The sequence below is a fragment of the Pleurodeles waltl genome, chromosome 4_1 (assembly GCF_031143425.1).
Source record: "Pleurodeles waltl isolate 20211129_DDA chromosome 4_1, aPleWal1.hap1.20221129, whole genome shotgun sequence".
Taxonomy (NCBI): Eukaryota; Metazoa; Chordata; class Amphibia; order Caudata; family Salamandridae; genus Pleurodeles; species Pleurodeles waltl.
In genome coordinates this window covers 190,415,364-190,443,278 of record NC_090442.1, presented here as the reverse complement: position 1 = coordinate 190,443,278, position 27,915 = coordinate 190,415,364, and the positions used below count along the sequence as shown (strand labels likewise).

General features: G+C 44.3%; 1 protein-coding gene across 1 annotated transcript in view; it reads right to left on the bottom strand.

Annotated features, from left to right (window-relative positions):
- BID (BH3 interacting domain death agonist) overlaps positions 1-27,393 on the bottom strand; it is a 224,321-nt gene extending 196,928 nt beyond the window's left edge. Inside the window, exon 1 of the mRNA XM_069228056.1 lies at positions 27,191-27,393. The gene's annotated coding sequence lies outside the window, so the exon portion shown is untranslated. The remainder of the gene's footprint in view (positions 1-27,190) is intronic.
- Positions 27,394-27,915: the final 522 nt, after the last annotated feature.

Genomic DNA, 27,915 nt, shown 5'->3' with positions numbered 1-27,915 from the left:
CTCTCCTACTGCCAAGACCTATGGGGGTTGCCAATGTTTGTTTTTTATTGCTGGTGGGAGGGCAGAGCATAAAGCAACACACAGGGAGGGCATGTGGTTGGGGAAAGGACAGACAACGGAAGGTGACAATGCTCTGAGAAGCAGTTTTACTTCTATTGTACACCCAGCCCTTCAAGCGTCACATGCGTAGGCGGACTTTGCAGAGGTGTACTACGCAAATTAATTCAATAATTTACTTAAGAGATATATTTAATCACTTATTTTAAATGCAACAAGCAATTATTACCTAAATACCGTCAACATTTAATTAATTCATCAAGTAATCTATGAATTTGATTATTCATGCATTTAATCACTCGGCCGCATGTACACCAATTCGTCCATCCATTTATGAAGTCAATAGTTCATTGGTCCTTCAGAACATGCGTTCATTCAAGCAAGTTTAGGTGCTCTATTATTCGTTCAAGCACTCATGCATGTGTTTATCCATGCATTTAATAATTACTTTATCCAGTCATGAATACAACTGTTCATTCATGCCTTCAATCATTCTTCCAAGCATTTATTTTAGCATTAAATCATTCATTCAAATATTGATGCAGGGGTGTCAAACTTAATAAAAAAATCTACATGTCCATTGGACCAGGTTGCTTCTTAAACCTACCTCTCCTGTGAAAAAGCCTACTTGTCCCTTTGGTGCCATGTGGTGTGGCAACAAATTATGGAACCAATTTCATTATGTAGGAGCTCTGATAATAGCCTCTCTGATCATGCCAGTGCTAATACTATAGTGGGGCTTCAATACTAGCAATTTCAAACCCTACTTTAGAAATTTCCGTATTTTGCCCCCTTTCCACAGATGTACATACTGTATAGGGGCTAGAGGACGCAGTAAGTAATAGTTCCAGGGCTGGAATGCCTTTCAGATTGTGGAAATTTACTAACTTGTATACTAGGATTTTCACCAGCTCTTCTAAAATCTTTTCACATACTAAGAAAGGTTGGAAATTTACACCTTCGGGGTTGGGAAAAAGTGGTTGGAGGGAGAGTGAACTTGTAAATGCTCAATAGATTTTCGCATGAGCAAATCTACACAAGAACATGTGCTCATGCTAAAATACTGTTCACAAATATTTTGTAGGAGTACGATTTCTTGGTCTACTTCCTTAAATTGTTGTGAATTCACGAAAGCTACTAATGCAAACACGTATACCATGAGTGCACTTTTTTTGACTTTTTTAAGAATTGGGCCCCTACTAATTAGGTCTGGCATTGACCAAGACAGTTTGTTTTTATTAAAAATCTATTCCTCTCTCTGTCCATCTATTGGCTGGCTCTACTTTGAGTGATAGCATTCTGCTTTTCCACAATGAAAATATTGGCACACAAAGTAATTTTGTTCTGTGCCAGGATCTACTGTGACCATGTGTGCCTATTGTGACCAAAAAACTTGTTTTGCTTTTTGCCAATGTTTGTTACAATGGTGAGGGCCTGGCAGCTCCCACAAAGTGTTACAAAAGCTATGTCAATACAAGATACACAAGACTGACAAAATGAAAAGACTGACAACCAATGTCGGGCCAGTTGGTGTAGGAGGCTGGCCTGTCTTATAGTGGGTACCTGATGGTACTTACACCTTGTGCCAGGTCCAGTTATCCCTTATTAGTGTAGCTTAGGCTGATAGAGGTAGCTATAGCAGAGCGGCTTAGGCTGAACTAGGAGACATGCAAATCTCCTACTATACCACTTATATCATATAGCACTATATCATAAGAATCACAATACTCAGTGTTACTAAAAATAAAGGTACTTTATTTTAGTGACAATGTGCCAAAAATATCTCAGAGGATATACTCCCTTAGGAGGTAAGTAAAATACACAAAATATACACACAAACCAAAATCAGGTAAGTAAACAGTTAGAAAAGTAGTGCCAACACTGTAGATCCCAATAGGCCTAGGGGCAACACAAACCATATACTCCAAAAGTGGAATGCGAACTACGAATGGACCCCAGGCCTAGTGTAGTGTGTAGAGGGTCGCTGGGAGTGTACGAAAACACTAAGGGTGTCCAAGATACCCCACCCCAAGACCTTTAAAAGTAGGAGTAAAGTGACCCTACTTCCCCAGAAACACACTAAAGTTGTGATAGGAGATTCTGCAAAGACAACAACTGACTGCAAAGCACTGAATACGGATTCCTGGACCTGAGGACCTGAAAGGAACGGGACCAAGTCCAAGAGTCACGCAAGTGTCCGGGGGGGCAGGAGCCCACTAAACCCTGGATGAAGGTGCAATATGGCTGCCTCTGGGTGGAAGAAGCTGAAGATTCTGCAACAACAGAAGATGCCAGGAACTTCTCCTTTGCACAGAAGATGTCCTACGGTGTGCTGGAGGATGCAGTGTTGTTTCCACGCAGAAAGGCCGCAAACAAGCCTTGCTAGCTGCAAAGATCACAGTTGAAGAAAATGGGTGCTGCCCGGGCCCAGGAAGGACCAGGAGGTCACCCCTTGGAGGGGGAGACAGAGGGGGCACTGAGCAGCACAGAGACCCCACGCAGAAACAGGCAGCACCCGCAGAAGCACTTGAACATGCGTTCAAGAAATCTGAGCACGGTGGTTGTCTCAACACTACAGAGGAGGGTCCCACGAAGCCGGTGGTCAACTCAGCGAGTTGAGCAATGCAGGACGGAGTTCTGGGGACCTGAGCTATGCTGTGCACCAAGGATTCCTAGCAAAAGTGCACAGAAGTCCTAGCAGCTGCAGTTCACGCAGTACACAGGATTACTGTCTGGCGTGGGGAGGCAAAGACTTACCTCCACCAAATTTGGACAGAAGGACCTCTGGGCTGTCGGGGGCACTTGGATCCAGCTCCTGTGTTCCAGGAACCATGCTCGTCAAGATGAGAGGGGACCCAGAGGACAAGTGATGCAGAAGTTTGGTGCCTGCGTTAGCAGCGGGAATAGTCAGTCGACCGACAGGAGATTTCTTCTTGGCTTCCAGTGCAGGAAGAAGGCAAACAGCCCTCAGAGCATGCACCACCAGGAAACAGTCAAGAAAGCCAGAAGGATTAGGCGCTACAATGTTTCTGGTAGTCGTCTTGCTACTTTGTTGCAGTTTTGCAGGCGTTCTGGAGCACTCTGGTGAGCTCTTGCATTCGTTATCCGAAGAGAAACCCACTTGAGAGACCCTAAATAGCGCTCAGAGGAGGATTGGCCACCTAACCAGGTAAGCACCTATCAGGAGCGGTCTCTGACGTCACCTGCTGGCACTGGCCACTCAGAGGCCTCCATTCTGCTCTAACACCTCTGCATTCAACATGGCAGAGGTCTGAGACACACTGGAGGTGCTCTGGGCACGACCTCTGGGATGGTGATGGACAGGGGAGTGGTCACTCCTCTTTCCTTTGTCCAGTTTCGCGCCAGAGCAGGGTCTGGGGGATCCTTGAACTGGTGTAGAGTGGTTTATGCAAGAAGGGCACCATCTGTGCCCTTCAAAGCATTCCCAGAGGCCAAGAGAGGCTACTCCTCTCAGGCCCTTAACACCTATTTCTAAAGGGAGAGGGTGTAACACCCTCTCTCAGAGGAAATCCTTTGTTCTGCTTTCCTGGGACGGGGCTGCCCAGACCCCAGGAGGGCAGAAGCCTGTCTGTGGATTGGCAGCAGCGGTAGCTGAAGAGAAAACCCCAGAAAGCTAGTTTGGCAGTACCCGGGGTCCATGCTGGAGCCCCAGGGATGCATGGGATTGGCATCCCAATACCAGTTTTGGCATGGGGGGACAATTCCATGATCTTAGACATGTTACATGGCCATATTTAGAGTTACCATTATGAAGCGACATATAGGTATTGACCTATATGTAGTACACTCGTGTAATGGTGTCCCCGCACTCACAAAGTCCGGGGAAATTGCCCTGAACAATGTGGGGGCACCTTGGCTAGTGCCAGGGTGCCCTCACACTTAGTAACTTTGCACCTAACCTTCACTAAGTGAGGGTTAGACTTATAGGTGACTTATAAGTTACTTAACTGCAGTGTAAAATGGCTGTGAAATAATGTGGATGTTATTTCACTCAGGCTGCAGTGGCAATCCTGTGTAAGAATGGTCTGTGCTCCCAATGGGTGGCAAAAGAAATGCTGCAGCCCATAGGGATCTCCTGGAACCCCAATACCCAGGGTACCTGGGTACCACATACTAGGGAATTATAAGGGTGTTCCAGTGTGCCAATCAGAATTGGTAAAAATGGTCACTAGCCTGCAGTGACAATTTTAAAGACAGAGAGAGCATAAGCACTGAGGTTCTGGTTAGCAGAGCCTCAGTGATACAGTTAGGCACCACACAGGGAACACATACAGGGCATACTTTATAAGCACAGGGGTCCTGGCTACCAGGATCCCAGCGAGACAGGCAAAAACAAACTGACACACAAGTAAAAATGGAGGTAACATGTCAGGCAAAATGGTACTTTCCTACAGTTGGCTTTGCCAGTGCTTATTTTCATATTTCTCATAATCTTGTTAGAAATGGTTACACTCATTTTCCATTATGATTTTTTTTAAATACTAGCATGCATCAACACATTTTACTAAATGATGCTTCAGAGAAATAATACCTAAAACTTCACAGTAATTTAGCAAAACGTTTTTTTCTGCTTAGATTTTTTCTTAACATTTTATTTTGAAAGCAAAGAATCATCAATCTTGCCTACATGCTTCTGCAAACATTTATTTCTAATCAGGGAGCATTCTGGGAGCATTATACTTAGCAGGGCTGGCCTTAGCACTGGTGGCATCCCATGCAACAATGTTTATTGGTGCCCCCTAATGACCACCTCTGCCACGTTTTTCCTCACTACCACCGTTTGACAGTGCCACTCAAGCCCCTCAAGTCTCCATAACCACTCTCTCGCAGATGTTTTTAATTAGTTTTATTATGTCATACATAACAGTGTAGGCTGTCAGAGCATTTTACATTGCACACACATTACACAGAGACAATCAATCATGTGTGTGTAAATTAGTGTAAAAGAAATATTACACGAGACAGGGGACTAGAAGGTGTATGTGTCACAGGTCATCCATACTGGTAGGCAGTATAGTTTGAGAGTGTTTGATCTGAAGAAGCACCAACTCACAATTTAAAATATAACACCATGGTTGGGGGTTTCCTTTAATAATAGCAATTGATTATTACCCAAAAGAACCCTTTTTGCAACATTAAGATAATAAAAGACTGTGGAAAGAATCACAGCACTCTAATCTATACCTTGCAGTATGCATGCATTCCTTTGATGACAGTTAATAGCTTACTGCTCTATACTACAAATGTAACCCACTGACCTATTTGCACTGTATGCATTTAGTGTTCTGCAAGGTGCACGCTCTTTGCAGCAGGCATATTAGCCCTCTGTGCTACCTTAAACCTTCCACTGGAGAACAGTCCTATCTCTCTCCAGGCAGAACATTAATCACCAGTTATCTTGACATATTTATTGTTGCCTGAAAATTGCTGGAGACAAGGAATGCTTTTAAAACGATAATATACCAGCAAACACGGCGTCCCCACCTGAAGTCAGCACCCGGTGCATTGGCACCAGTCATACCACCCTAGAGCCGGCCCTGATACATAGCTTCATATTGTTTAACTTTTCAAACATGTGTTTACAGTTTTTTTTTTTCTTTTTTTTTACTGGAACCACTTTCAGTAGTGCAGTGCGACTTTACTGTGTTTATTTAGATCATTCACCCTAACAGTAAAGTCTTTGCATTAATGAACCATAAATACAAGTTTGAACAGCAGGAAACATATAGACACAAACCCTCACCTCAACTGCAGACAGTTCACTTCCCTGTAAACTGGCAGCTAAAATGTTTGTGCTGCGGAGGAATGGGCCTCCTTGTCCCAAGGACAAAATAAACATGAAAACTTGCAGTCCTTGACCCCAAACAATATATCCTGGGTGTCTGGCAATAGGAATTTTACACCCCTGATTGATGCATGCTTTCATTTAAACATTCTTGTATTCATTCACAAATCCAAGCATTCATCCATGCAATTATTCTTCAATGTGTGTGTTTATGTGTTAAATCCTTCAATAAGTTATCAATGCATACTTGCATTTACCCATGTATTTATTCATTAATGCATTCCTATATAGATGAATTGTGTTCTCTGTTAGAGGTGTGACGTGGCAGGGATGTGTGTCATTATTCCTTGAATGCTCTCACCCTCATCCTCATCCTCTTTGCCATGGTGCATGTGGAAATCATTGATTTGCATCTCATCTTTCTTTGTTTTATAAATACATTCCTTTCATGGATTTCCCGTATCTGTCTTACAGTGGCATGTGGTTCCTCTACTGAAATGTCTTTGGATCTCTTCAGCATGTACTCCAGCACTGCTGGGTGGTACTCAATAGCCCCTTTAAAGAGATACTGATTAATCTTATTGGGGTACACCTCACCTTCTTGAGGTGGACACAAATGGTGCATTCCTTGTGCCTGCTCCCCGCCTCATCTAGGTGGACTTCTACTGTGCCACCTGTGGTGTTCCCTGCGTCTCACCTCCAGCCCTAACTGATGGGCCGCTAAGAATTGATGCCATTAGGCTGCAGCCTCCTTGATTTGTGAGATGCCAGCCGTTTGCTTTGTTTGTCTAGACTATTTGAGGGCCTCCACATCCAGCTGTAGAATTAGGGCCCTGGTTGCCTGTAACCTGAGCATGACTGTGGATGGTCCCTATTTAGCTCCTAGGAAGCTTCTTAAGAGCGCTAGCCTCGCATTTCTGTAGGTTACTCTTCAACACTCCTTAACAGACGTTTACTTCCTTTCCAGGAGCTGACTGTATCCATAGGCGGCCTGTGGGTCGCTCCTCAAACAATGCCACTCAGCACTTATACCAACGCCTCCAATGAGTGCCCTCTTGTGGGTTGCTGTTCTGAGGTTCCTGGGTAGCATCTAAACAGCATTACTGTGGCTGTCGTTCTCATGTACTTCCAGTGGGTTTGTTCTCAATACCCCTTTATAGACTCATTTAGCTGTACAGCTAACCATGGTTAGTCACTTGTTGCTTTGGGAAACAAGGAGCCATCGGGTAAGAGGCAGAACGGCTGCCTGAATCCAGTGGATTCCATGGGGCTGGGTTCCGTGGACACTTGCTCAGACCCACCAATGACACCGAAACACGTATCACGTAGGACACGCAGCTATTTAACATTCCCGCATCATGTACCACACTTTGGAGCGTCATCAGGGATTTGAAGCACTGTATAACTGTCATTACAATACAACGTGTTTTTATTTCTAAGGTGGCATGAAAGAAAACATTAAATGCAATGTTATAGGGGTACACCTCACCTTCTTGAGGTGGGCGCAATCGTAAAGCCAGCAATTCCACGTACACTTTAAGCCTTTCTTCTTAGATGAACTCCAAAAGGACTTTGCATCTAAATGTTCATGGGCCTAACCTCAAAGGGCACCCTGCAGTCGCTTTGGCTCCGGCACAGTGTGAGATGGGTGCAACAGTGCCAAACATTCAATTATGAAAATATGGTATTATTTAATTCTAAAGTCCTAAGATCTACAGGATTGGAAACTATGAATTGGGCCCGGTAAAGGCTACAGAGATATCTTCTGAAACAAGCCACAGAACACGGAATACCTATTTTAAGATAAGCGTCGACTCAGAATTAAGGGTGTCTCCATCGCACTGATGCAAAGCGTGGCACAAACTGCAGACACTAGAGTCGAGAGGAGAGCAAACATGTTTATCAGGAAAAAAAATCCTCAAGTTAAAGACGAGGAAACTGAATCAGATCTTGATGAGTCACACAAACAGGTTATGGAAGTTCCTCCGGCAGCAATCATGACAGAAAAAAAAGTAACACAAACCTCAGTCATTTCACAAAGCATTATGGGCCAAAGTTAAAATCAGACTTTGCCTGGCCTGTTACTCACTCCTGCAAACAATGTCGGGAATTGCCCAGTTATGCAATGGGAATGGGTGAAACTGAACAAGGAATCGGCTTTTATTAGTGCAAAAATTATAAATAAACTCTGCCGCGCCTACCGCTGAATAACAAGTAACGTTGTTTACGCCATGCTCCTGTTTCCGTCACCTAAAAACACCGTTTCAAAAGACATATGCAATGTTACACTGCCCAGAGCGTCACCATTCCTGCTACAAACGGTATGAAATGCCATGTGGGATGGAGAGCATCCCATTCAGAGGCTGAACCAAGTGTGAATGCCACAGCAAGCGTGGAAAGTGACATAAGTGTGAGGCGTCCCCCGTGCGGAGGCACGGCTCATTGCGATCATTCAGACGGACTCCTGCACACACCCTACCAGGCACCATACAGACCCCTTGTGGACCTGCAGTCAACTGATTCCAGGAGATCCAGCCCTACAAACAGCGCCCCAAACTCACTAGCTCGGGGTTACCGTGCATGGCTTGTGACCCAGCTGCTGCGGGGTTCTGGTTGTAAAGAAAGCCTCAGAGAATCTATTGGGGGTCGAGTGTACCACTCACACCTCCACTGCCCTCCTTACACCTTTATTAGGTTATAGCCTTAAGTGGTAGTATCAATGGGTAGAAGCATGCATCCGCCCATGTGTAACATTTAAGCGTTATACAGATTTGTCATAAGATGAAAAACAAGGCAATTGATCTACTAAACTGTTTAGCTGTTGCAGATACTTAGATCCACCAAATCAGAAGGTATGAGATCAGTTAATTAGTATGTACTTATCTCATTTTAGGACTCTGTAAAGTTTTAACAACTCCTAATAAAGCATTAGAAATGGATACCGACTAGTAATTTGGAGGTGTGTGTTGTAGGCATCCCTTCCGAATAGGGATTCAGTACCCTATGTATTAATGATTTGCAACTAGAGTTCTGGTCACAAGCCATTCGTACGTTATTGAATCCCAAGTTGGCGTGTGTTGGGACAGAAATGTTCCTTGCATGGTGACAGACATCCACCCCTGTCCTGAGTATCCCAGATGTTATGATATCTGGATCCTTGGTGCTGATGTTTATGCTTGTGCACCAAGAGATTGGTCTGCCTCATGGATTGCAGTCTTGTTGGAGATGGAGGTGTGCCAAAATGCTACACACATAGTGGTGAAAAGCTGCTGCCTTTACCAAGAGTTAAGTAGCAGTGTGGTGGTGGCAGCATATCATGTAGTGATCTGTAGGAGTGAACAAGCCTTTTTACCCGAGACACTGGTGTGCACAACCTACACGTTCCGCTGCTGTGTGCTAAACTCACTCTCGGCCTACAAGTTAGTATGTACCGATGTGCAGAGCGGGTGTGGTTGGCTGTAAGTGTGCAAGTGAATAGTACAATACATGGAATACTTTGGTTCCATTTTAGGAGACCCAGGGCTGATTGGAGGAGCATGGGGAGGTGGAGGACTCCCCCTAGACAGATTTGTGGATTTCTGCATTCCTGAGAGCTGGCAGGGAACACACATAGGAGGAAGAAAGAGCCAGGCTCTTAAGTACACTTCAAAGGTTGCTGTTGAATTCTGAGTGAGGTCACTGGGAATGGGCCTGAGCACATCTTAGGAAGGAGATGGGACACTAAATCACATTTTTGTTTGGAAATGTACTGTAAGAAGGGGAGCTTGAGGCCCCCAAAATTGTCAGCCAGTCAGACTGTAAGTCAAGGTGGAGAAGCCATGCAAGATTTCTACTTGTGACCAGAACCAGGGGCTAAGGTCTGCCAGTCTACCAGGTAGGAGAGTTTAAATCATTCAGGGACATCCAAGACCACCTGCCTGCAGTCTGGATCACAAGTGTCTGCCTGCTTGCCAAGACCAGTGTATCCTGTGAGGAAGAGGAGAGCACTTGGAGGGAGTAGGGTCCTGCAGAGTGGATCTCTGTAGCGAGGTGTGAGGAAGTGCCTGCTCCACCGATAAGGCAGTCAAGTCGGCGACCCCAGATGCCCGAGGGGGCCAACATGAAATTAGCCGTGCTGCACCAATCAGGCCATCGCCCGTGTGCAGGTTAAAGTCAGAGATCCTGTATGCCAGAGGTGGCCACTAAGAAGAGTGCATTACTGCTGTGCCAATCAGGCCGTAGCCCGTGTGTGAGCAGAAGTCATCATCCCATGTGCCAGAGGGGGCCACTGTAAAAGAGTTCGTTACTGCTGTGCCAGTCGGGCCGTAGACCATGTATGGAGTAAAGGCAGTAACCCATTTTCTTTTTAAAGAGGTCTGTACCTTTTAAAGAAATCAGGCTGCTTTCAAACTAAAAACAAAAACAGTTTTGAAAAACAATCACCGTGATGACGGTCTGCTGATCCTTGCAGGCCACCATTCTTGTGATTGTAACCAACTGTAGTAGGCTATAAATTGTGACCTGTTTATTGTTGAGCAATTTGCAACCACTTTTTGGAAATTGAATCTTTGCACATCTGGCCCTATGTGCAAAAAACAACATAAACGCTCAGCCAGTGGAGCAACATAGAATAAACAACAAATATGTAGGTGATGATCTACATCCCAAAGTTCAGCACATGGTAAGTAATGGGGCTCATGTAACAAAAGATTCAGGGGCGTCTCTCATCATTTCTAAGGGCCTTATAGTCTCACTCATCATTCATTGCCTGTTATATTGAACTAGCTATTTATCTATCAGCATGGCCTGTTATGCTGAGCTATCCCAGGGTGTAATCCTCATGTCATCTGCTCCCCGGTGAGCTCCAAGTGTCCCCCTCTTCTGTGTACTATCTTCTCACTCATGTCTTAAATGGCCTAGTTTCTAGAGGGTCCCGTAAACCCTGAGGTAGTGCTCTCCAAGTACTCTAGCGGGAATAAGAATGGAGCACACTGAGAATAGTTAATTACATGTAATAGCTGAGTCCATGGATCCTTTAATTCTACTAAAACTTCTAAGAATGGATGTAGTATAATCCAAGTAAATATCAATTATGTGTAATGGCTTCAAGACTACATTACTGAAATCACAAATTTAATGCAAAACCAAAAATAACAATCTAACACAAATGTGTACATAAAAATGACTAGAAACCGAACAACATATATATCACAACACTATTACATTACAAGTATAAATGACACAAATCTAACACAAATCATCTAATTAAATGGCAAAAATTCAACTCCAAAGACTACAAGTCCACGCACACAGGTCCAGTTAGTCCATAGAGCGAGTGTGCACTATCCAATGTGTTTGACTTGAGGCAATGAAGGTTCTGTCATCCAATGCAAGAGGTTAATTGTAAACTCCAAACCAGATTCAGCCGACACGTGTTTCGTCCCTTGAGGGACTTTATCAAGGCTGACAAAACAAATTATGCAAGCTCTTGTTATAACTTAATGTCCCATTACTCATTCAATAAATATCTATTATAATCTAAAAACATACAACAACACACATCTTCATAAAAACCACCGCATGTGTGTCAGGTTCCTAAAACTATGGACATTGTGAACAAAAAACCACTACACCAAAGTCTCATAATCATAAAATTCAGTCTATGTGACCCACAAATATATGAGAACCAGTCCACTGTATCTTATCCAGTGATGTCTCTAATATTATACTTTGAAAAAGTAATGTGCAATTTTAGTTACCATACGGATAAACAGCAGGTGTGTTATTTCCATGCTGGTTAGTACTAATCATATCACCGAAGGGAGTGAAAAAGAAAAATCCTTAAGTGACTGAAAGGTCAAGTAGTCACTAATATCTATGATTATGTCTTAGTTGACACCTCAGTGCCACAGTTCTGTACCTTGTCCTCCTATATTTAATATGCACTGCTCAGGCTACATTCGTCCAATGGGGTGCAGGGACACTGTCCATCTGTAAAATAAAAAGGCCGTGTCCCATATCCAATCAAAACACCCACAGTGTTAGACTTAAAATATCTGCCAGGGGTTCAACCAACCTGTGCTGATTTGACTCCAATGGAAGAATTCCGAATGAAATAAGCTTAATTGGCATGACCAAAGCATCCTAAAGTTCTCAGAGATTGCTCCTAAACCCAGACACTGTATAGTCTGAAACAAATATAGAAATATTATCAGCAGTATTGTTAATACATTGCCATACAACAAAAGTGAGTAAAATATGAAACTTCCCACTAGTTTCAAAAGTCTCCAAAATATCAATTATAAAGCGTGTCTAACATTCAATATGCATATCCATGATGAAAAAAGCTCCATCCCTTTAACTATTGGAACTCCCACTCCTACCTTGTAAGTAGCGACCTCATCGCAGAAAAACGTCCTTCCATGTACACAGCGCGAAACCGACTACCTATCGAGTACAACTTTATATAGTTTATCGGAATGGAGGTAGGACTCATTATTAAAACGCTTGTTTGTTGTCTCACCCCAAACGCTATCTCGCCGTAGCACTAAATTGACCTCCATCTTTGAATTGTGTATTGACCCTGTCAAAAGTGCTGATTATAAAGAGTGACCAATTGAAACATGGCCCAATAACCAGTTTACAACATCCCAATAAGGTCCACATACCTCCCTCACTGCTGCCGTCTGGTGCCTGCATTGTTGGCAAGGACAATTTGATATTAAAGTCCGCGCCCGCGCCCATACGCGCAGACTACATCCGATTCCGGGCGCCATCTTGAGTGAACTCGCAATGCATTTAAACGTGTACTGATCTCCAAAGTACAGAGAACACCCTATCCAGTTTGGGAGCAGGCGATCAATCTGGTTTCCATAGATGGCAGATTACCAAATCACATCAAGCAAACCCTTCACAAAATCCCATTTGTTGTGTAAGACACCATCTTGGAATGGCTACCTGCCAGAATTTATCCAATTTCCATAAATGGCAGGTTGTTGATCCACATCCAAACACACTTTTCACAAAATCTCATATGTCGTTTAAAAAACACCAACTGGCAATAGTTCTCTGCCAGAAAAAGTCTGATTTCAATCAATGGCAGATTGTTAATCCATATCCAAACAAACATTTCAAGAGACCATATATATTGTTCAAAATACCATCTTGAAATGGTTATCTACCAGAAAAGGAGAATCAAAGCTGCAATGAATGAGCCAAAAACTGAATGCACATATCCACAACATGTGACACGATATGAGCTCTACTAAAATCCATTATGAGTATATCCTCTCCCTAATTCATCAATTGGTGTCAAAAATATCCAAGCCACCACCTGGTTAGTCTGGATCATAGTCTACTAAAATCAGTAACTGTGGATGCTTGGCTATTTTAATTTGGTACATTCACTTGGATTGTATCCAAGAAACTTCTTTTATCCGTCTAACAAATGTGGCCATTCCCACCAGTAAACTTAGTGTAAAATGATGTTAGTATCTGGGCAAGTCATGTTGCAAATGTGTTAGTTAATAGATGTGACCATGTGTCATGCAAGATTTTGGTGTGCCATGCTTGATCGTGTGGTTATCATGCTCAACCCTTGCTAAACTGACAGAATAACAGCATTCGAAGTTCGCATAAAGAGCATAAACATTCCGTAATGACACAGCTTTCTGTGGGAACATATATAATCATAAGAAATGGTGCATTTCATGGTCTAAATTCATGCCCAGTTGTATACTCTTAAATCTAAGTAACCATTTTGACTCATTTCTTCTAAGTTCTAACTCACGATTCCCCCCTCTCGGATGTGCTCTTGTTTGACTGATGCCCATGTATTGTAACATAGGGATCTCCAATGTGGAGTGTTCCTTCATCACATGCCGTACTACTGGAGAAAATACATCATTATTTCTCAAGGCCTGTACATGTTCTTGGATCCTCTCCTTCAGAGGTCGAATAGTACTCCCTACATAGATCTTTGTACATTCACATATCAAAACATAAACCACATTTCTAGTGTTACAGTTGATAAAGTCTTGGATCTTATACAATTTACTGCCATTGAAATGGAAAGTGAAAGTCTTGTGTAGCGCCAAATGGCATATGTTACATCTGCTGCAATTAAAGAAACCCCTAGGTTTTTCAGGCAACCAGGTTAATGATTTGTCCTTAAGTGGTGGTAAAAAGCTCTTACATATTAAATCCCTAATGGTGGTACCTTTTTTATGTACCATGTGTGGCTTGTTGGATAACATGTGTTTTAGAGTATTATCAGTATGTAAAACATTCCAGTGTTAGAACAAAATCTTATAGATATCCTGGCTATTTTGGCTAAAAGAAGTGAAAAATGATATCGATCTTTTGGATATATGTTCTTTTTCCCTTATTTATTAAGAGTGATGATCTTGACAATTTGTTAATTTTTTTTCTTGCATTCTTCAAGATTTGTCTAGAGTAGCCTCTCTGAATAAACCTATTCTCTAGTTTGTTCAATTCTGCCTCACAGAGCCTGTTGCTACAGTTTCTCTTTACTCTAACCATTTCCCCAAAGGGAATGGCATTAATTTGTGCGGTCGGATGAGAACTGTTGGCATGTAACAATGCATTGCAAGCAGTCAATTTGCGATGTAAATTAGAACGTACGCAATTATTCTCTACAAATATTTCCCGATCTAGAAAGTTGATCCGCTCTTTACTCTGTTCATATGTCATTTTGATATTAAAATCATTATTATTGATATGATGAATAAACCTAACCAACTGTGATTCATCACCAGTCCAGATCATGAGTACATCATCAATATACCTTCCCCAAAAGAATATATGCTCCGTCAAATCGGAAGGACCATTCATCCACAGATGTACTTTTTCGAAAAGTCCCATGTACAAATTTGCATAGGAGGGCGAGAAGCGTGAGCCCATCGCCACTCCTTGTGCCTGTCTATACCATTTTCCTTCATGGATGAAAACGTTGTTCTCGAGTATAAATCGAATCATGTCTACTATCATGTTAGTGTGCTCCAAATATGAGGCCGATCTGTTTGCCAAAAAATGACAAATGGCTTCCAGGCCCCTATTCTTAGGTATGCAGGTGTAGAGGGAGCTAACATCTAGAGTTACCCACGTCATTTCTGGTGACCATGCGATGTCTTCTAATTTTGCCAGAACATCACTTGTGTCTTGTAGATACAATGGAAGGTTCTTGACAAACGGTTGTAAAAAGCTGTCAATGTATTTCGATAGTGTTTCAGTGGGCGAATCTAGACCTGATATAATAGGTCTTCCAGGTGGTGCTGTCAAGTACTCTGCGGTCTGATTAAGGTGGAGATCTAATGTCACTCTGGGATTTTAAAAAAAAGAAGAGTGGAGCACGAGCCCTTTTGTCAATAATCTTAAATAGGGGTCTTTGAACAGTTTAGACACCTAATTCCCCAGATGTTTCTCTGATGCAGTGGTAAGCAGGTGAATCACGTTAGAATATAAGAGCCTATGGAAGAACTCCAGGGCCCTTAATGGAGTAGAGCACGGAGTGGAACATGCAAATCATTTTTAGAAGCACAAGTTTGCAATTCGTTGATGTCCATAAAGACTTTTGTAAGTGTGGGTTGACTCTTAAAAGTGGAAATGGTACAGGAGGCAGATGACAAGAATTCAGGACAACACTAATAATAAACACCTTAATGGTCGGTTGAAGTCCATGAGCTGCACAATGGGATTGTTATAAGGGTAGTACCACCGCTCTGGACAGTTCCTTGCACTGAAGCCCAGCGATTTCAGTTACTAAGCTGAAATTAGCTTTTTTGCAACTGAAAAATCTTCTACTAAGATTAGAAGGTGACACTGAACTGAACAAAACATATAAAACCACATCATAATACCTTGCAGCTTTTTGCGTTGTAAGTAGAGTTCTCTGAAACACAGAATGTTAAGGACCAGAATTATAAAGACCAGGAGCAAAAGCTCAAAAAGATCTTTCAACTTTTATGAGAGCTTTAATATCAACCACCACATTTTTCTCTAATAAAAATAGTTATCACCAAGAGAAAATTAGAACTACAGTGAAGATTTGCTGAAGGCCTGAATCCTTATGAGCAAGGCTAAACATTTAGCACAAATTTGCACTTACACCATGAGCCAATGGATGGCGTGTCTAGCCTCAGAGAGATTACGCTTTCAATAAGACGAACCATACGTTTCTTTGATCTTTCTAGATGCATCTACAGCATTAGACACGGCATGTTGCACCAGATGTTTACATAGGGGTTTCTTACCCTGTGTGTATATCATTTTATAAACACTTTTGTTGTTGGCAGATGTATTTCTCTTTAAACGTTTATGGTATGTTGTCCTACGTTCTGTGGTCAACATGGAACTCTAGATGACTCCCTTCAGATGCATTCCTCATTTTATCACAGTGCCTTGTCCCTTCATGGGGCCCTATTTGTTTGGGTCTTTCTTATTAAACATTTTGCTTAACATGTCTCTTCGATGTGGGTTTACTTACAACGTGGACCGAAGTACAGCACGTTGAAGTAGTCAATGAGGGAGTTCATACGGGCTCCCACTACATCATCTTATCAGGAACAAAATGTAATATTTTCCAGAGAAACTGTAACTGAAAAAACAGGCTAAAGTCACCACCATAACCTGATTTTCCTGATTGGGATCCTTATCCAGTAATACTCCCACCGGATATTCACTGGTAAAACTCTTTCCTTCTTTCGCCAAAGAAGTGTGACATAGGTAGGGAAACCAGGAAGTCTTGGTACTAAGGGAACCACCACTAGAACACCATTCCTCCCTGTTTTGTGGAGAACTATGGCGATCAGACGGAAAGTCAAAGAGAAGACTATGTAGTTACATGAAGGAGATGGAATAAGCTCCCCAAGGCTGAAAGTTCCTCCCACCGGCTCAGTAGTATAAAAGCAGTATTTTCTCCTTGAAGCAAAGAAGCCCATCAGCAAAGCTCACAAATTCTCGCATATCAGCCGGAAGGAGTCCAGACTCAAGCAGAGGTCCAGGAAGGACAGTGCACAGGGAGTCAACATTTAATGTCTTTACTCCTCGGATGTCATAGTATTTAAAGCACAGAGCCTCAGTTTGGCTCACAGAACAGCAGCCTGGCTATCTCTGCTAGCAGTCTCGATCTGGTTCCTCCTTGACAGCGTGCATAACATTTGCAACGCATCTAGCTTTATTTGAATAGTGGTGTCTTGAAGAGAGCATTTTATGACTTATGGTGCAATCCAGGTGCTCATCAGTCCCCACAAGTTAAATGATCTTCAACCCCGCAGTAATGACTCTTTTCCCTGAGCAGTGGAATGAACAAGATGTACACCCCAATCCACTATGCTGGCTTCTGGTATCAAGGCAAGAGGGTCTCGGCGGTGTGAAGTCTACCGCTAGGTGTGGCTAACAGGGCCCCCTGAAGCAAACAACAATTAAACCAAGGCTTTAAGTACATTGTTGCTAAATGAAATAGAAAAACACAGATTGTTATGTCCTTCTGTGTCCAATATCAGTAGTGAGCAGATATAGATTGCAGATCTTGCTAGGAAGAGGGGTAATCAAGTTTGGTGCAGGGCATTCACCTGTCCGGCAGGGTCCTGCTAAACACCGGTTATCCATACTGGAATAATGGCAAGTACTTTTGGCTCAGGTTCCTTGAAAATGTTGAATATTCTGGAGGATTTGAGGAGCAGCCCTGCTGACCATGCATTCTACAGCACCAATAGAAGAAATTATTCAGGAAATGGGGATTGGAAGGGATTGACTAGAATTCTTCTTAGTCACTTCCCTTCCAGTTTTTCCTGTTATTGACAGAGGTAGAGACAGTGTGGGATGGCACTGGAGAGGTGGGAGGGAGGTTAGGGTTGGTATCCAGGATTGTAAAGGAGCCAGACGCTGTTTGGAATTTTTCTTAGCTTCAAGTGGGGGGAAAAGAGAAGTATGTAACTTTTTATGCAGAGGACTGATCAACAAAAAATAACATACCATTACGTCTGTCAGACCCTTTCAGTTGCAGTGGTTTATATTGTTTGTAGTACGCTCATGAACTCATCAAATTTAAATCCAACAATGGAGCCGTTGTTTTTCGACTGTGTACCAACCATGCATTACTTGATGAAAAATCTAGTTAAAAGAAATTACTGGTGAATGAAAGCTCTGCATGTTTTAACTGTAACATAGAATCTGCGTTTAGAGAATGAGTGATTTGTACTTCACCAACATTTGGATTACCCATACTGCCAGACATGGCTTAGGGATTTTTTTTTTACTTCAAATTGTGTTTTTGTGAAAACTGACTTACAGGAGAACCCCAAAAATATACTGAGATTTGTTAGATAATAGGAAATGACACACCTACTGCATTCCCACACTTTCCTTAATTAAAATGGTAGCTAACATGTACGGGACGTGGAGGGCTTAAGAATGACACCATGTGATATGCAAGAAAGAAGCTTTGAATTAGGTCATTTTTTGGGATGTGTGGTGTAGGTGGATGCCACCACTTTTTCTTAACCAGAATGTATTGGAAACTTGAAACTTTGCTACAGAAAAACAAAATGATTATCTTCACATTTCTACAATGGAAAGTTACTGACTTTGCGGGTACCAGTAAAAGCCCCACAACCCAGAGTTCCCACACTTCTACAGACAAAACTAGCACTTTGCATTAATTGGAGGACCAACCATAAGGGACAGGAACAGCCCAAATCTGAGGCCATCTGAAGATCATGTTGTGTGAATGTGGTGTTCACATGGTCAACATGTTGCCCTATTCTGTGCACTTTAATAGTACCACCCACACGTGGGGTACTCTTTATATTCAGAAACTTCAGGGAACGAATGGTAGGGCAATTGCCAGAGGGTTTGGAGTTTTCTGTAATAGGAAAAATACCCCCCATAGTTATTAAGCCAAAAGGAATAAAGATGAGGGTCAAGTCTTGCTAAGGATATGTTGCTGAATGAGGTTCAAGCCTTGGCAGGGATATGTTGCTGCATGAGGAGGACTGGAGGAAATTGTCTGGGTAAAAATTGCTGAAGAATCTGACAAAAGTCATGCTCAATGCAATCTCCCCAACAGCCAATCAGGGAGAGGGAAGTGTGACTTTAAACAGTAGGAATTGCAGGATTGAAGGATGCATAGTATTTGAAAGTGTACTTTTTATACTTTCCTTATAGCCCTGAGGTTTGATGTCTGTCATCAAATGAACAGTGCACTATAACCTGTGAGTCTGCCAGAATTCCGTGATCTGGAGTAGTCTTACATAACTGACTGTGCAGATCACACCCCCTTGGAAACATATAGGATACTGCAATAAAACATTGAGCAAATGTGTTAACAGACTAAAGAAATAAGAACACGGTTTTCAGTATATCGTCTGGGTGCAGAAATTACACAAATCCACAGCCCTGGATGTGCTAAATAAATGTAGTTTTAATAGATGCACAATATAATGCGGTTGTTTGTTTATGTTTTTAAAGCTGTGGCACGGGGTGTAGAAACACCTTGGTAATGAAAGGGTAAAATATGTGTGGATGATGCAGACTAATACTCCCCCGCAGGTAGAACCCCAACCGCAGCGGCACAGATATGCATGAGCACTTGCTGTGCTCACTTTAGGCCTAATGAAAAGACCTTGAAATTGTATCCCTGTCCATCACCACGAAGATGAAAACCCTCAGGTGGGCAGTTCAACGCGGAGTATGAAAGTAGGCCTCTTTCAGTTTGCCTGAAGTCAAGAAGTCTCCGGAGGCCGTCATGGAACTTATGTCCTCAATCATTCATTCCAGAAAGTCAATTTACAGAGTGCAGATCTGTGAGAACAGCAGAAGGTTTCATGTCCAGAAACTGAACTGAGAACACTCGAATGCCTCATCCCCACTGTAATAGAAGAACGCATCCACAATCACATAAATAAGCAATAACAAAGCTCCTTAGGGGCATCAGAGTGCCTCCCATTAATACAAATTATAATATGGGGGCTGCAATCCCTGTATACAAGCCAGCCTCTAACGTCCCCATTACAGGTGTCTTGTGACGTCCCTACTCGCCTGTAATAAAGAAATAGCCATTCGACTGTAATAAGTTATTACAGTGTATTACTGACCGCTAACTGCCTGCTGCCAGAGGAATCAGCTGAGGGTAAAGGCGGGTCACGGAGCCACGAAAATGAAACGTGGCTCCTTCCTCTTCTGCTGTTTATCTAGATGAAGCTGAAATGAGACATTTATAGCAACTTCTTAAATTTATAAATAGCTTGGTAAGGAACTTCTATTGGAGAAGTGTCTCAGGAGTGAATATGGAGAATGTGTGCTATGCCCATAGGCTGTGGACTATGCGATTTTGGCAGAGATGGTATCCTGACAAGTTATATCAGTGTGAGGGAGGTGGGAACTAGAGCTGAGAGGAGTGACATATTTTGTGTCTGTGTGAGACAGGTGAGAGTGCAGGGGAGGGACATCTCTTGCATTCGTGTTAGTTTGGTTGCAGCTAGAGTGCAGAGGAGGGACATCTGTTGCATTAGTGTTAGTTTGGTTGCAGCTAGAGTGTAGAGGAGGTCCAGCCTGTGTGTCTTTGTTCCCCATGTGGGAGCTCGAGTCTAGAGGAGGTTTATCTCAGGCATGTCTGTTGGGCAGGAGAGAGCTTAAGCCCTGAGGAGGGACATCTAGGGTGTTTGTGTTTGGCCTGTGGGGGTAAAAATAGGAGGTGGGACAACTAAGGAAGTATGTTTGTCAAGAAGAATCTTAAATCTGGGAAAAGGCTCCACCTCCGGAGGGGTGCTCTGACATCAGGCCATTAACAAGGTTAATTCTAACAGAATTCAAGCGAAGTTAGTTAAAAAAAAGCCGGAGGCTCCACATTCCCCTTGTATCAGATTCATAACCTTGCAGTTGCATGGACAGAGGTCAAATCAGGAGTGTGTGTGTGTGTCAACAGAAGCTTTATTCGATCAATGATCATCAAAGCAGTACATAATCAATATCATCATAAATAGAAATATAAAATACAATTCCATACCAAAAGCATAAAACCACATGGTAACACCACCTAAAAAAAATGAGTTTCCCCTTGAAAAGGCGGGCTATGTGCCACCAGAAAAAACGGATTTTGAAACACTTTAAAATGATGACTGATTTATATGTACCCAACAGGAATAGTGAGACTACTTTGGTTTCCCCCTCCTTTGGTTGCAGTAACAGAAGTATCTGCAGTGAGTACTACGAAAGTGACATCCAGGGTTTTATGTTTAAAATTATCCCTAGCATATTTGGTAGAAAAATGATTTCAGTCACAAAAATCGTTTAGTCAATGTAGATTAGATTAGGACTCGTCCAAAGTGTTGGAGGCAGTTTCAATGTATATTTTGGAGAGGCATGGGTATATGCAGGAGGCGGGTAGAAAAGTACTCCAGTATCCTGGGAATCTTGGAACCAGGGCGGGGCGTGGAGAGCCATACATTCATGTGCAGCTCATCATAGAGAGGAGATTCCAGAAAGTGTGTTGAAGGCGCACATTTACTGCAGTGCAAGATTAAACCTAGGTTCAAGACGAGCACTGACACAAAAATAATATTAGCAACACACACAATTAGTTGTGGCCGCAATTCAAATAAACCAAACTAAAAAGTATTAGAAGCATCCAAAGCACATCCCTACCATTCAATGGGAGGAAGGGAAGAGGTCGGCTGCACATTGTGTTATAGCATTAGTGAAACATTACTAGCAGTCAGTGACATTTACTTGGGAGTGGACAGTGCAGAGCATTTCAGAACTATTTAAAAAGACTACAATGTAGTGTTTACACCATGAAAGCAGTGTATTGCACAAACAATATATAAACTAAACATAGCACTAAACATGTTAGCGGAACGATGTGTAAAACATGGTGTGGGGGCGTTTGTGGAGAGATACTTTATAGGGAGGGTTTAGAGCAATTTACAAGCGTTGTATGAAAACATGGATGGATAGCAGAACATTAATTGAGGAACTAGTTCCACCTGTTAAAAAGATGTGCAGTCAGCTCATAAACTGAACTTAATGCCACTTTGTTGTTTATGGGGAAGTGTGAGTGGAAATGTTTTAAGTAATGCAAGGTGCGATGTAGCAGTTTAGAGGAATATTTGAGATTATTTAGAAGAAGTTAAAATGGGAGCTTTGACACTGACCAGGTAACGGCAAGTGGGCTTTTAGATGAAGCAGCAAATAATAAGGTATTCAATGAACTGCTTTCGGATCAGCTGTTGCGATAAGGGTCAGTGCATGTGGTAGAGCGTGGCCCATTTCCATTACACAGTTGTCTATACCAATGATTCCCAATCTGTGGTCCGGGTACCCCTTGGGGTCCGCGAATCCTCCTCAGGGGGTCCGCGACCACTTAGAAAATGTAATAATATTAGAAGATTAGGTCCCCAGCTTTCAGTAATGACTCATTGGGCGTCCCCAGATTTCAATAATGATTCAGTGGGGGTCCCCGGGTTCCAGGACTGATAAAGTGGGGGTCCACAGAAGTGAAAAGGTTGGGAACCACTGGTCTATAGTGTACACTTGAAGCCAGTGTAAGGGGCCCCCGCTCGCATCAGCATCTCCCAGGATCAGGGGTGTGGTAACAGCGGTTCTGTGCAGAGGGTGCTGAACCCCCACCTACTTAGGAGAGGCATTAGCAGGTGCACAGTAGGTACGGACAGTGGCACAGTGAACCACAGCTTCAGCAGCTCGGGGGGGGAGGGGGCACTAGGTCCGATGGCCCAGTCTGGGAGACGCTATAAGTCTAACCAGCGCTGTAGGGCCACCCTTGGGTCAGCAGACAGAAGCTGGCCAGTAACACTTCACAGGAACGCCATGTTCAAGCTGAACGACTGGGGTCGCGGGGAGACACCGGAACTAAGTACAGTGACGGTGACACGGAAAGAACACTTATGGAATTGGACCACACGATCGAAGGGGGGGGGGGGGCAGAAACGGAGCTGGAGGAGCAAAGGGCATAGACGGGAACAGAAACGAATGATAAAGGGGAATGAAAGGGAGAAGTCCCAACCAACACCCCGGGAGAAGCGCGTCCTCCGCAGCAGGCCCTCCTTTACGTGGTTTGGATTATTCCATGAGTGCCCCTCAAAACTGCCTAGAAGACGTTTTGCTTTAGCTGGAGATGCTCTAAAACTCTAAATTGTGATGCGAACAGGCACCATTTCCCCTTTCTTTTAGATGTTCTTAGGAGCAGTCCCGTGGGTACGGATTCTCTCCCAAGTAACACCCGGCAGGGCGGGGGCTTCTGCAGGGGAGAGGACTTGGAAAAGTGGGCACAGGATGCCTGGCGTGTCCCTGTAGAACCCGCACATGGAAAAGTCCTATTTTCAATCTGCAGCCCGCAAAACTGTCCCAAGCGCCCCGCGGCCCTAGGATAGCACGGAGGATGGGAATGTAAGGCAGCGGCGCTTAGCGCCCTCTCATCTACTAAAGACAAGCGGGCCGAGGCTAGGAAGAGTCAGGCGACACACCTACAGCGCTCGGGCCAGGGGCACAGCTCCGGCGCAGCTCGAGGTCCCCTGCGACCCCTCCAGCCAAAACCGAGCAGGGCTTCCAAGTGGCTTCTCTCTTCTCCGCCCCCTCTCGTCCTAACACCCCCAGGGCCCTGCTCTTTATTTCCCCGTCACTGCGGACTTCGGATGCAAGCATCCAAGGAAGGGAAATGCTTTGCAATCACACCCAAATGTGCGGAAGTGCGCTTGAGTGCTGGCATTTCACGGGGGCAACGAGAATGCAAACCTGCCGCAAAGGTCCGCCTGGTATGTGGCACCCAGGTGGCATGTGGCCTCTCCCCACGCCCTGCCCTTTCCCAGCACTGGCAGTGAGACGAAGCACATTTCCAGCCAGCTCTTCACCCACATATCTCATGACATGGGGTCTTAATGCATAGCAGGCAGGAAATGTGTCCGGTGATTTATATCTGCCCTGGTGTCAGGGTAATCCACTGCAGAGTATTAATGGAATGTCTTTCCCATAGCCTGTTGTGCTTCGTCTGTGTCTGATGGACACCCGTGGGCCGCTTTGTTTTACTAATCTTTACAAAGCAACTCTCCGCAGTGGTCTCTATAGGTCTTGCCTACACAGCGCATGCTCTGTGCTGCAAGACGCATTATTTGTAATTCAGTGAGCTACAACCCATCCACAGAACCCTCCACTCCATCCTACGATACTCCTCTAATCTACCCCACTCTAAGCCAGTCCACTCCACGCCACTCTGCTCCATGCCACTTTGTTCTAAAACACGACATTACACTACACCACTCCATTCCACTCTACGCCACTGTAGGAGCTGGCCTGGTGTGTGGCGAGGACCTATGGTAGTATCACCTTATACTAGATCCAGGTATCCCCATATTAGTGAGGTGTAGGCAGTGTCTAGAAGCCGGGCTCTCTAGAGGTAGCTATGGATGAAGAACCAAGGCTTATCTAGGAGACATGCAAAGCTCATGCAATACCACCATAGTCACAAAGTACTTACACACATGAAATAACCATACAGTGTTACAAACATAAAGGTACTTTATTTTAGTGGCACAATACTAAAATACTAGATAGGCAATTTCCTAATAAGAGGTAAGTAAACACACTATATATGTACAGTAACAATCAGGAAATAAGCATAAAAAGTAATAGAAAACAGTGAAAAGCAGTAGGCAATACTGAAGGCCTAGGGGGAGACCAAACCATATAGTAAGAAAGTGGAATGCAAAGGTCAGGTCTCCACCCAAGGAAGTGGAATCGGTAGAGGGGAGCCGGCGGTACTAGGAAACCCCTAAGGTAAGTACCAGAGTGCCCCCCACCCCAGCGACCAAGAGAAGATATGTAAATTACTAGTTTTCCCCCAAAACACCCCAAAGGTCTTCAGAGAAGGATATTGAAAGACCCAGACAAGACTGCAAGAAACCTGAAGAGTTCCTGGGTGATGCAGTTGGCATACCACACTGAATGAAGGATTTCAGTCAGTCTGTGGTGTAGAAAACCACCAATAAGCCTTGGCAAAAGCAAATGTCACAGCTGGAGGAAAAGTGGAGCTGCCAAGGACCATCAAGGTCCAAGGGTGACTCAACCCATGGGGGGAGTCCCAGGTGACCCTCAGCAGTGCAGAGTGTCCAAAGAAGATGAGGCAGCCCCCACAGATGACCCACAGACGAGGAGCCCAGGAGTCGCAGAGAGGCCTACGCAGCACACCTGAGGAGAGGTCCCACATCGCAGGAGGACGCAGAGGGCTGTGCATCACTGGGAAGAGTGCTGGGGGCTGGGGTTACACACAGCCTGAAGATCCCTTGGAGCAGATGCCAACAAGCCTTGGTAGCTGCAAGAGACAGTGCACGGGATACTGTTCGGCGTGGGAAGGCAATGGCTTACCTTAACCAAAGTTGGAGAGCTGGCAGATAGGGCCAAGAGGACCACTCAAGACCACCACCCATGATGAAGGATCCACACAGCTCAGGATGAGAGAAGATCCATGCAGCCAGTCATCGTAGCAGGTGCCTGCGGATGCAGAGAAGTGACACCTTCACTCCAAGGGAGACTCCTAGCTTCTTGTGCAGACTGAAGACTTGCCGCCTTCAGAGGATGCGCAGCCAGGGCAATGTTGCAGTTGCTGGAAGGAGTCTGAGAAACAATGTTGCAGATCAGAGTTGTCGCTGTAGCTACAGATTGTAGGTTCCTGTGGAGTCCAGTTGGGTTTCCAGTGGCCAGCAGTCAAAGTAAATGGTGTAGTGGAGTGCTGCTGGAGGCTTGTCCGTCGAATCCAAGAACCCATCCACGAGTGAGAATTTAAATATCCCTGGAAGGGGGGTTGGTCACCTAGCCAGGCGACCATTATCAGGAGGGGGCTCTGACGTCACCTGCCTGACCTGGCCACCCAGATGCTCCCAGAGGCTGCTGTCCACTGTGGAGTCAAGATGGCAGAATCAAGGAGCCATCTGGAGGAGCTCTGGGCACCAAAACATCAAAGATATGCATAAGCACTTGCTGTGCTCACAGGCTAAAAAAAAACGTTGACTGAGAACTTGACTAACACATTCTGGTAGGACTCTGCTGAGATTGTTGAAGCCTGTTAAGGAAAACTGATGAGGCAAAACATACCTACTGACCGGTACACATAACTCAGGAAAACTGCTCCATTCTACAAGAGTGGAACCTGTGCTGTGCTAAATCTCCTATTTGTATTGTCAGCCAGGTATCATCCGTAGAATATCCTCTCTGTAGGGCTGCATATTTCTTGTATAGTATTAAGATATAGGGCCTGATTCTAACTTTGGAGGACGGTGTTAAACCGTCCCAAAAGTGGCGGATATACCACCTACCGTATTACGAGTCTATTATATCCTATGGAACTCGTAATACGGTAGGTGGTATATCCGCCACTTTTGGGACGGTTTAACACCGTCCTCCAAAGTTAGAATCAGGCCCATAGTGTGATTGAAGTGCTTCCCTTTTTCTTAAAAGAACTGGGTTCAACATTTACTTAGAGTGCCTATTGCTTACCATTTAAGTTCCAACTCTTGACACACACCCCTCCCCCACTGTCACCCACACCACCTCCTGAGACTCCTTGGTCCGATTGACCTCGCTAGCTTGAGACTTAAGTGTGGTAATGACCATGTTGCAGCTCCAAAGTAGGATGGACCCTGGAACACCACAAGTTAAAGATCACAACAAACCCCACAGCTGTTGTCCAGCAGCCTCGGCCTGCCCGGTGGTACCCGCGAACTGGGCGTGACAGCGCTTGTTGTCCGAGTAAGATGGTAAATCTTATGATGGCTCCCCTTGTGCTTTGGCTCAGCCCCCTAGCTTGAGTCTATGAATTTGCTGGCTTCCTCACCTCTACAGCAAGCACTAGCATCCTTTCTGATCTAAAGATAGGCAATAAAGTATCGGTGGTGAAGAAGAAAAGGTTAAAGTTAAAAGTTTTAAATAAAAAATGTAATTGGTGTATAGCTATTTTGTTTTTGTATGGGATATCTGGAGCGTTGACGCGTCCGCCTGCAGGGATGGGTCTGCTTCAGAGTGACAAGGTGGGGGATGGACAAGGAGGGAATCAGTGTACGGCACATATCAGTGGCGCGCGCATAGGTGCAGGACATTCGCGCGCAAAGTGAAAGGACGGTCCTGGACTTTACATTCATTCAATCTAGAAACTCAGAATTGCGCAGGCGACGCGATGCCCGCGAAGCCGCATCCAGGAGGAGCGTCCGTAAGCAGCAGGTCACCTTCCTGTCACTTTCAGTTGGGAAGTTCAAAAACGCTTTTCATTGCAGTTAAAGGCATAAAAGACCTCTTTGGGTAACGGATAACTGGGCGGAAACGTACTCACAGAACAGTCCGCGGCGACGCGCTGGCGGCGGCTGGGACCCCGGAGCGCGACTTCCGCCAACTCTCGGATCCGAGCACACGGAGCGCCGCGGCCGCCGCTCACTTCCTCCTCCTCGGCTCCGCCCTCCTCCCGGTTTCTGTTTCCGCGGGTTGTTTCTTTTCCTCCTTCTGAGCTCTGCCTGTGCGGAGGCAGCGAGATGTAGCTGAAAATAATAAAAACATTATATATCTATAACTATTTTGTTGGTCTTTCGCCTATGGGTAACTGCATATACAGTACATTGCAGAACACATGAAATGCATCTTATGTAAACACGTAGTAAATGCATTAATACTGTAGGAAAGCTCAGCTGGTTAACGGCAACACTGAAGATGTCTGTGTGCGAGACCAAGGTCCCCGCTTAGAATCGTAGTTTGTGTACTGGGAATACTGTCGTGTATTTATAATCCTATGAGGTCCCAGCCTGACAAAGGGCACTGTAAATATGTAAGTCAGTTCACATAAGCACTGGCAAAGCCAATGCATCTCACCTTTGCGATCTATTGACTTATCCAATGTCCTTGGGCAAGATAGCAAGATGCTGTGCAGCAGGACGAAAGGTGAACTAAAAATGATGGGTGGGGGGGTGGGAAAGAAGGGCAATGCCATGGCCACAGCGACTGTCATTTTGTAGGGGCGTGCCTACAAAATGACGCAGGAGCCATTTTCTTATTTACCTTTC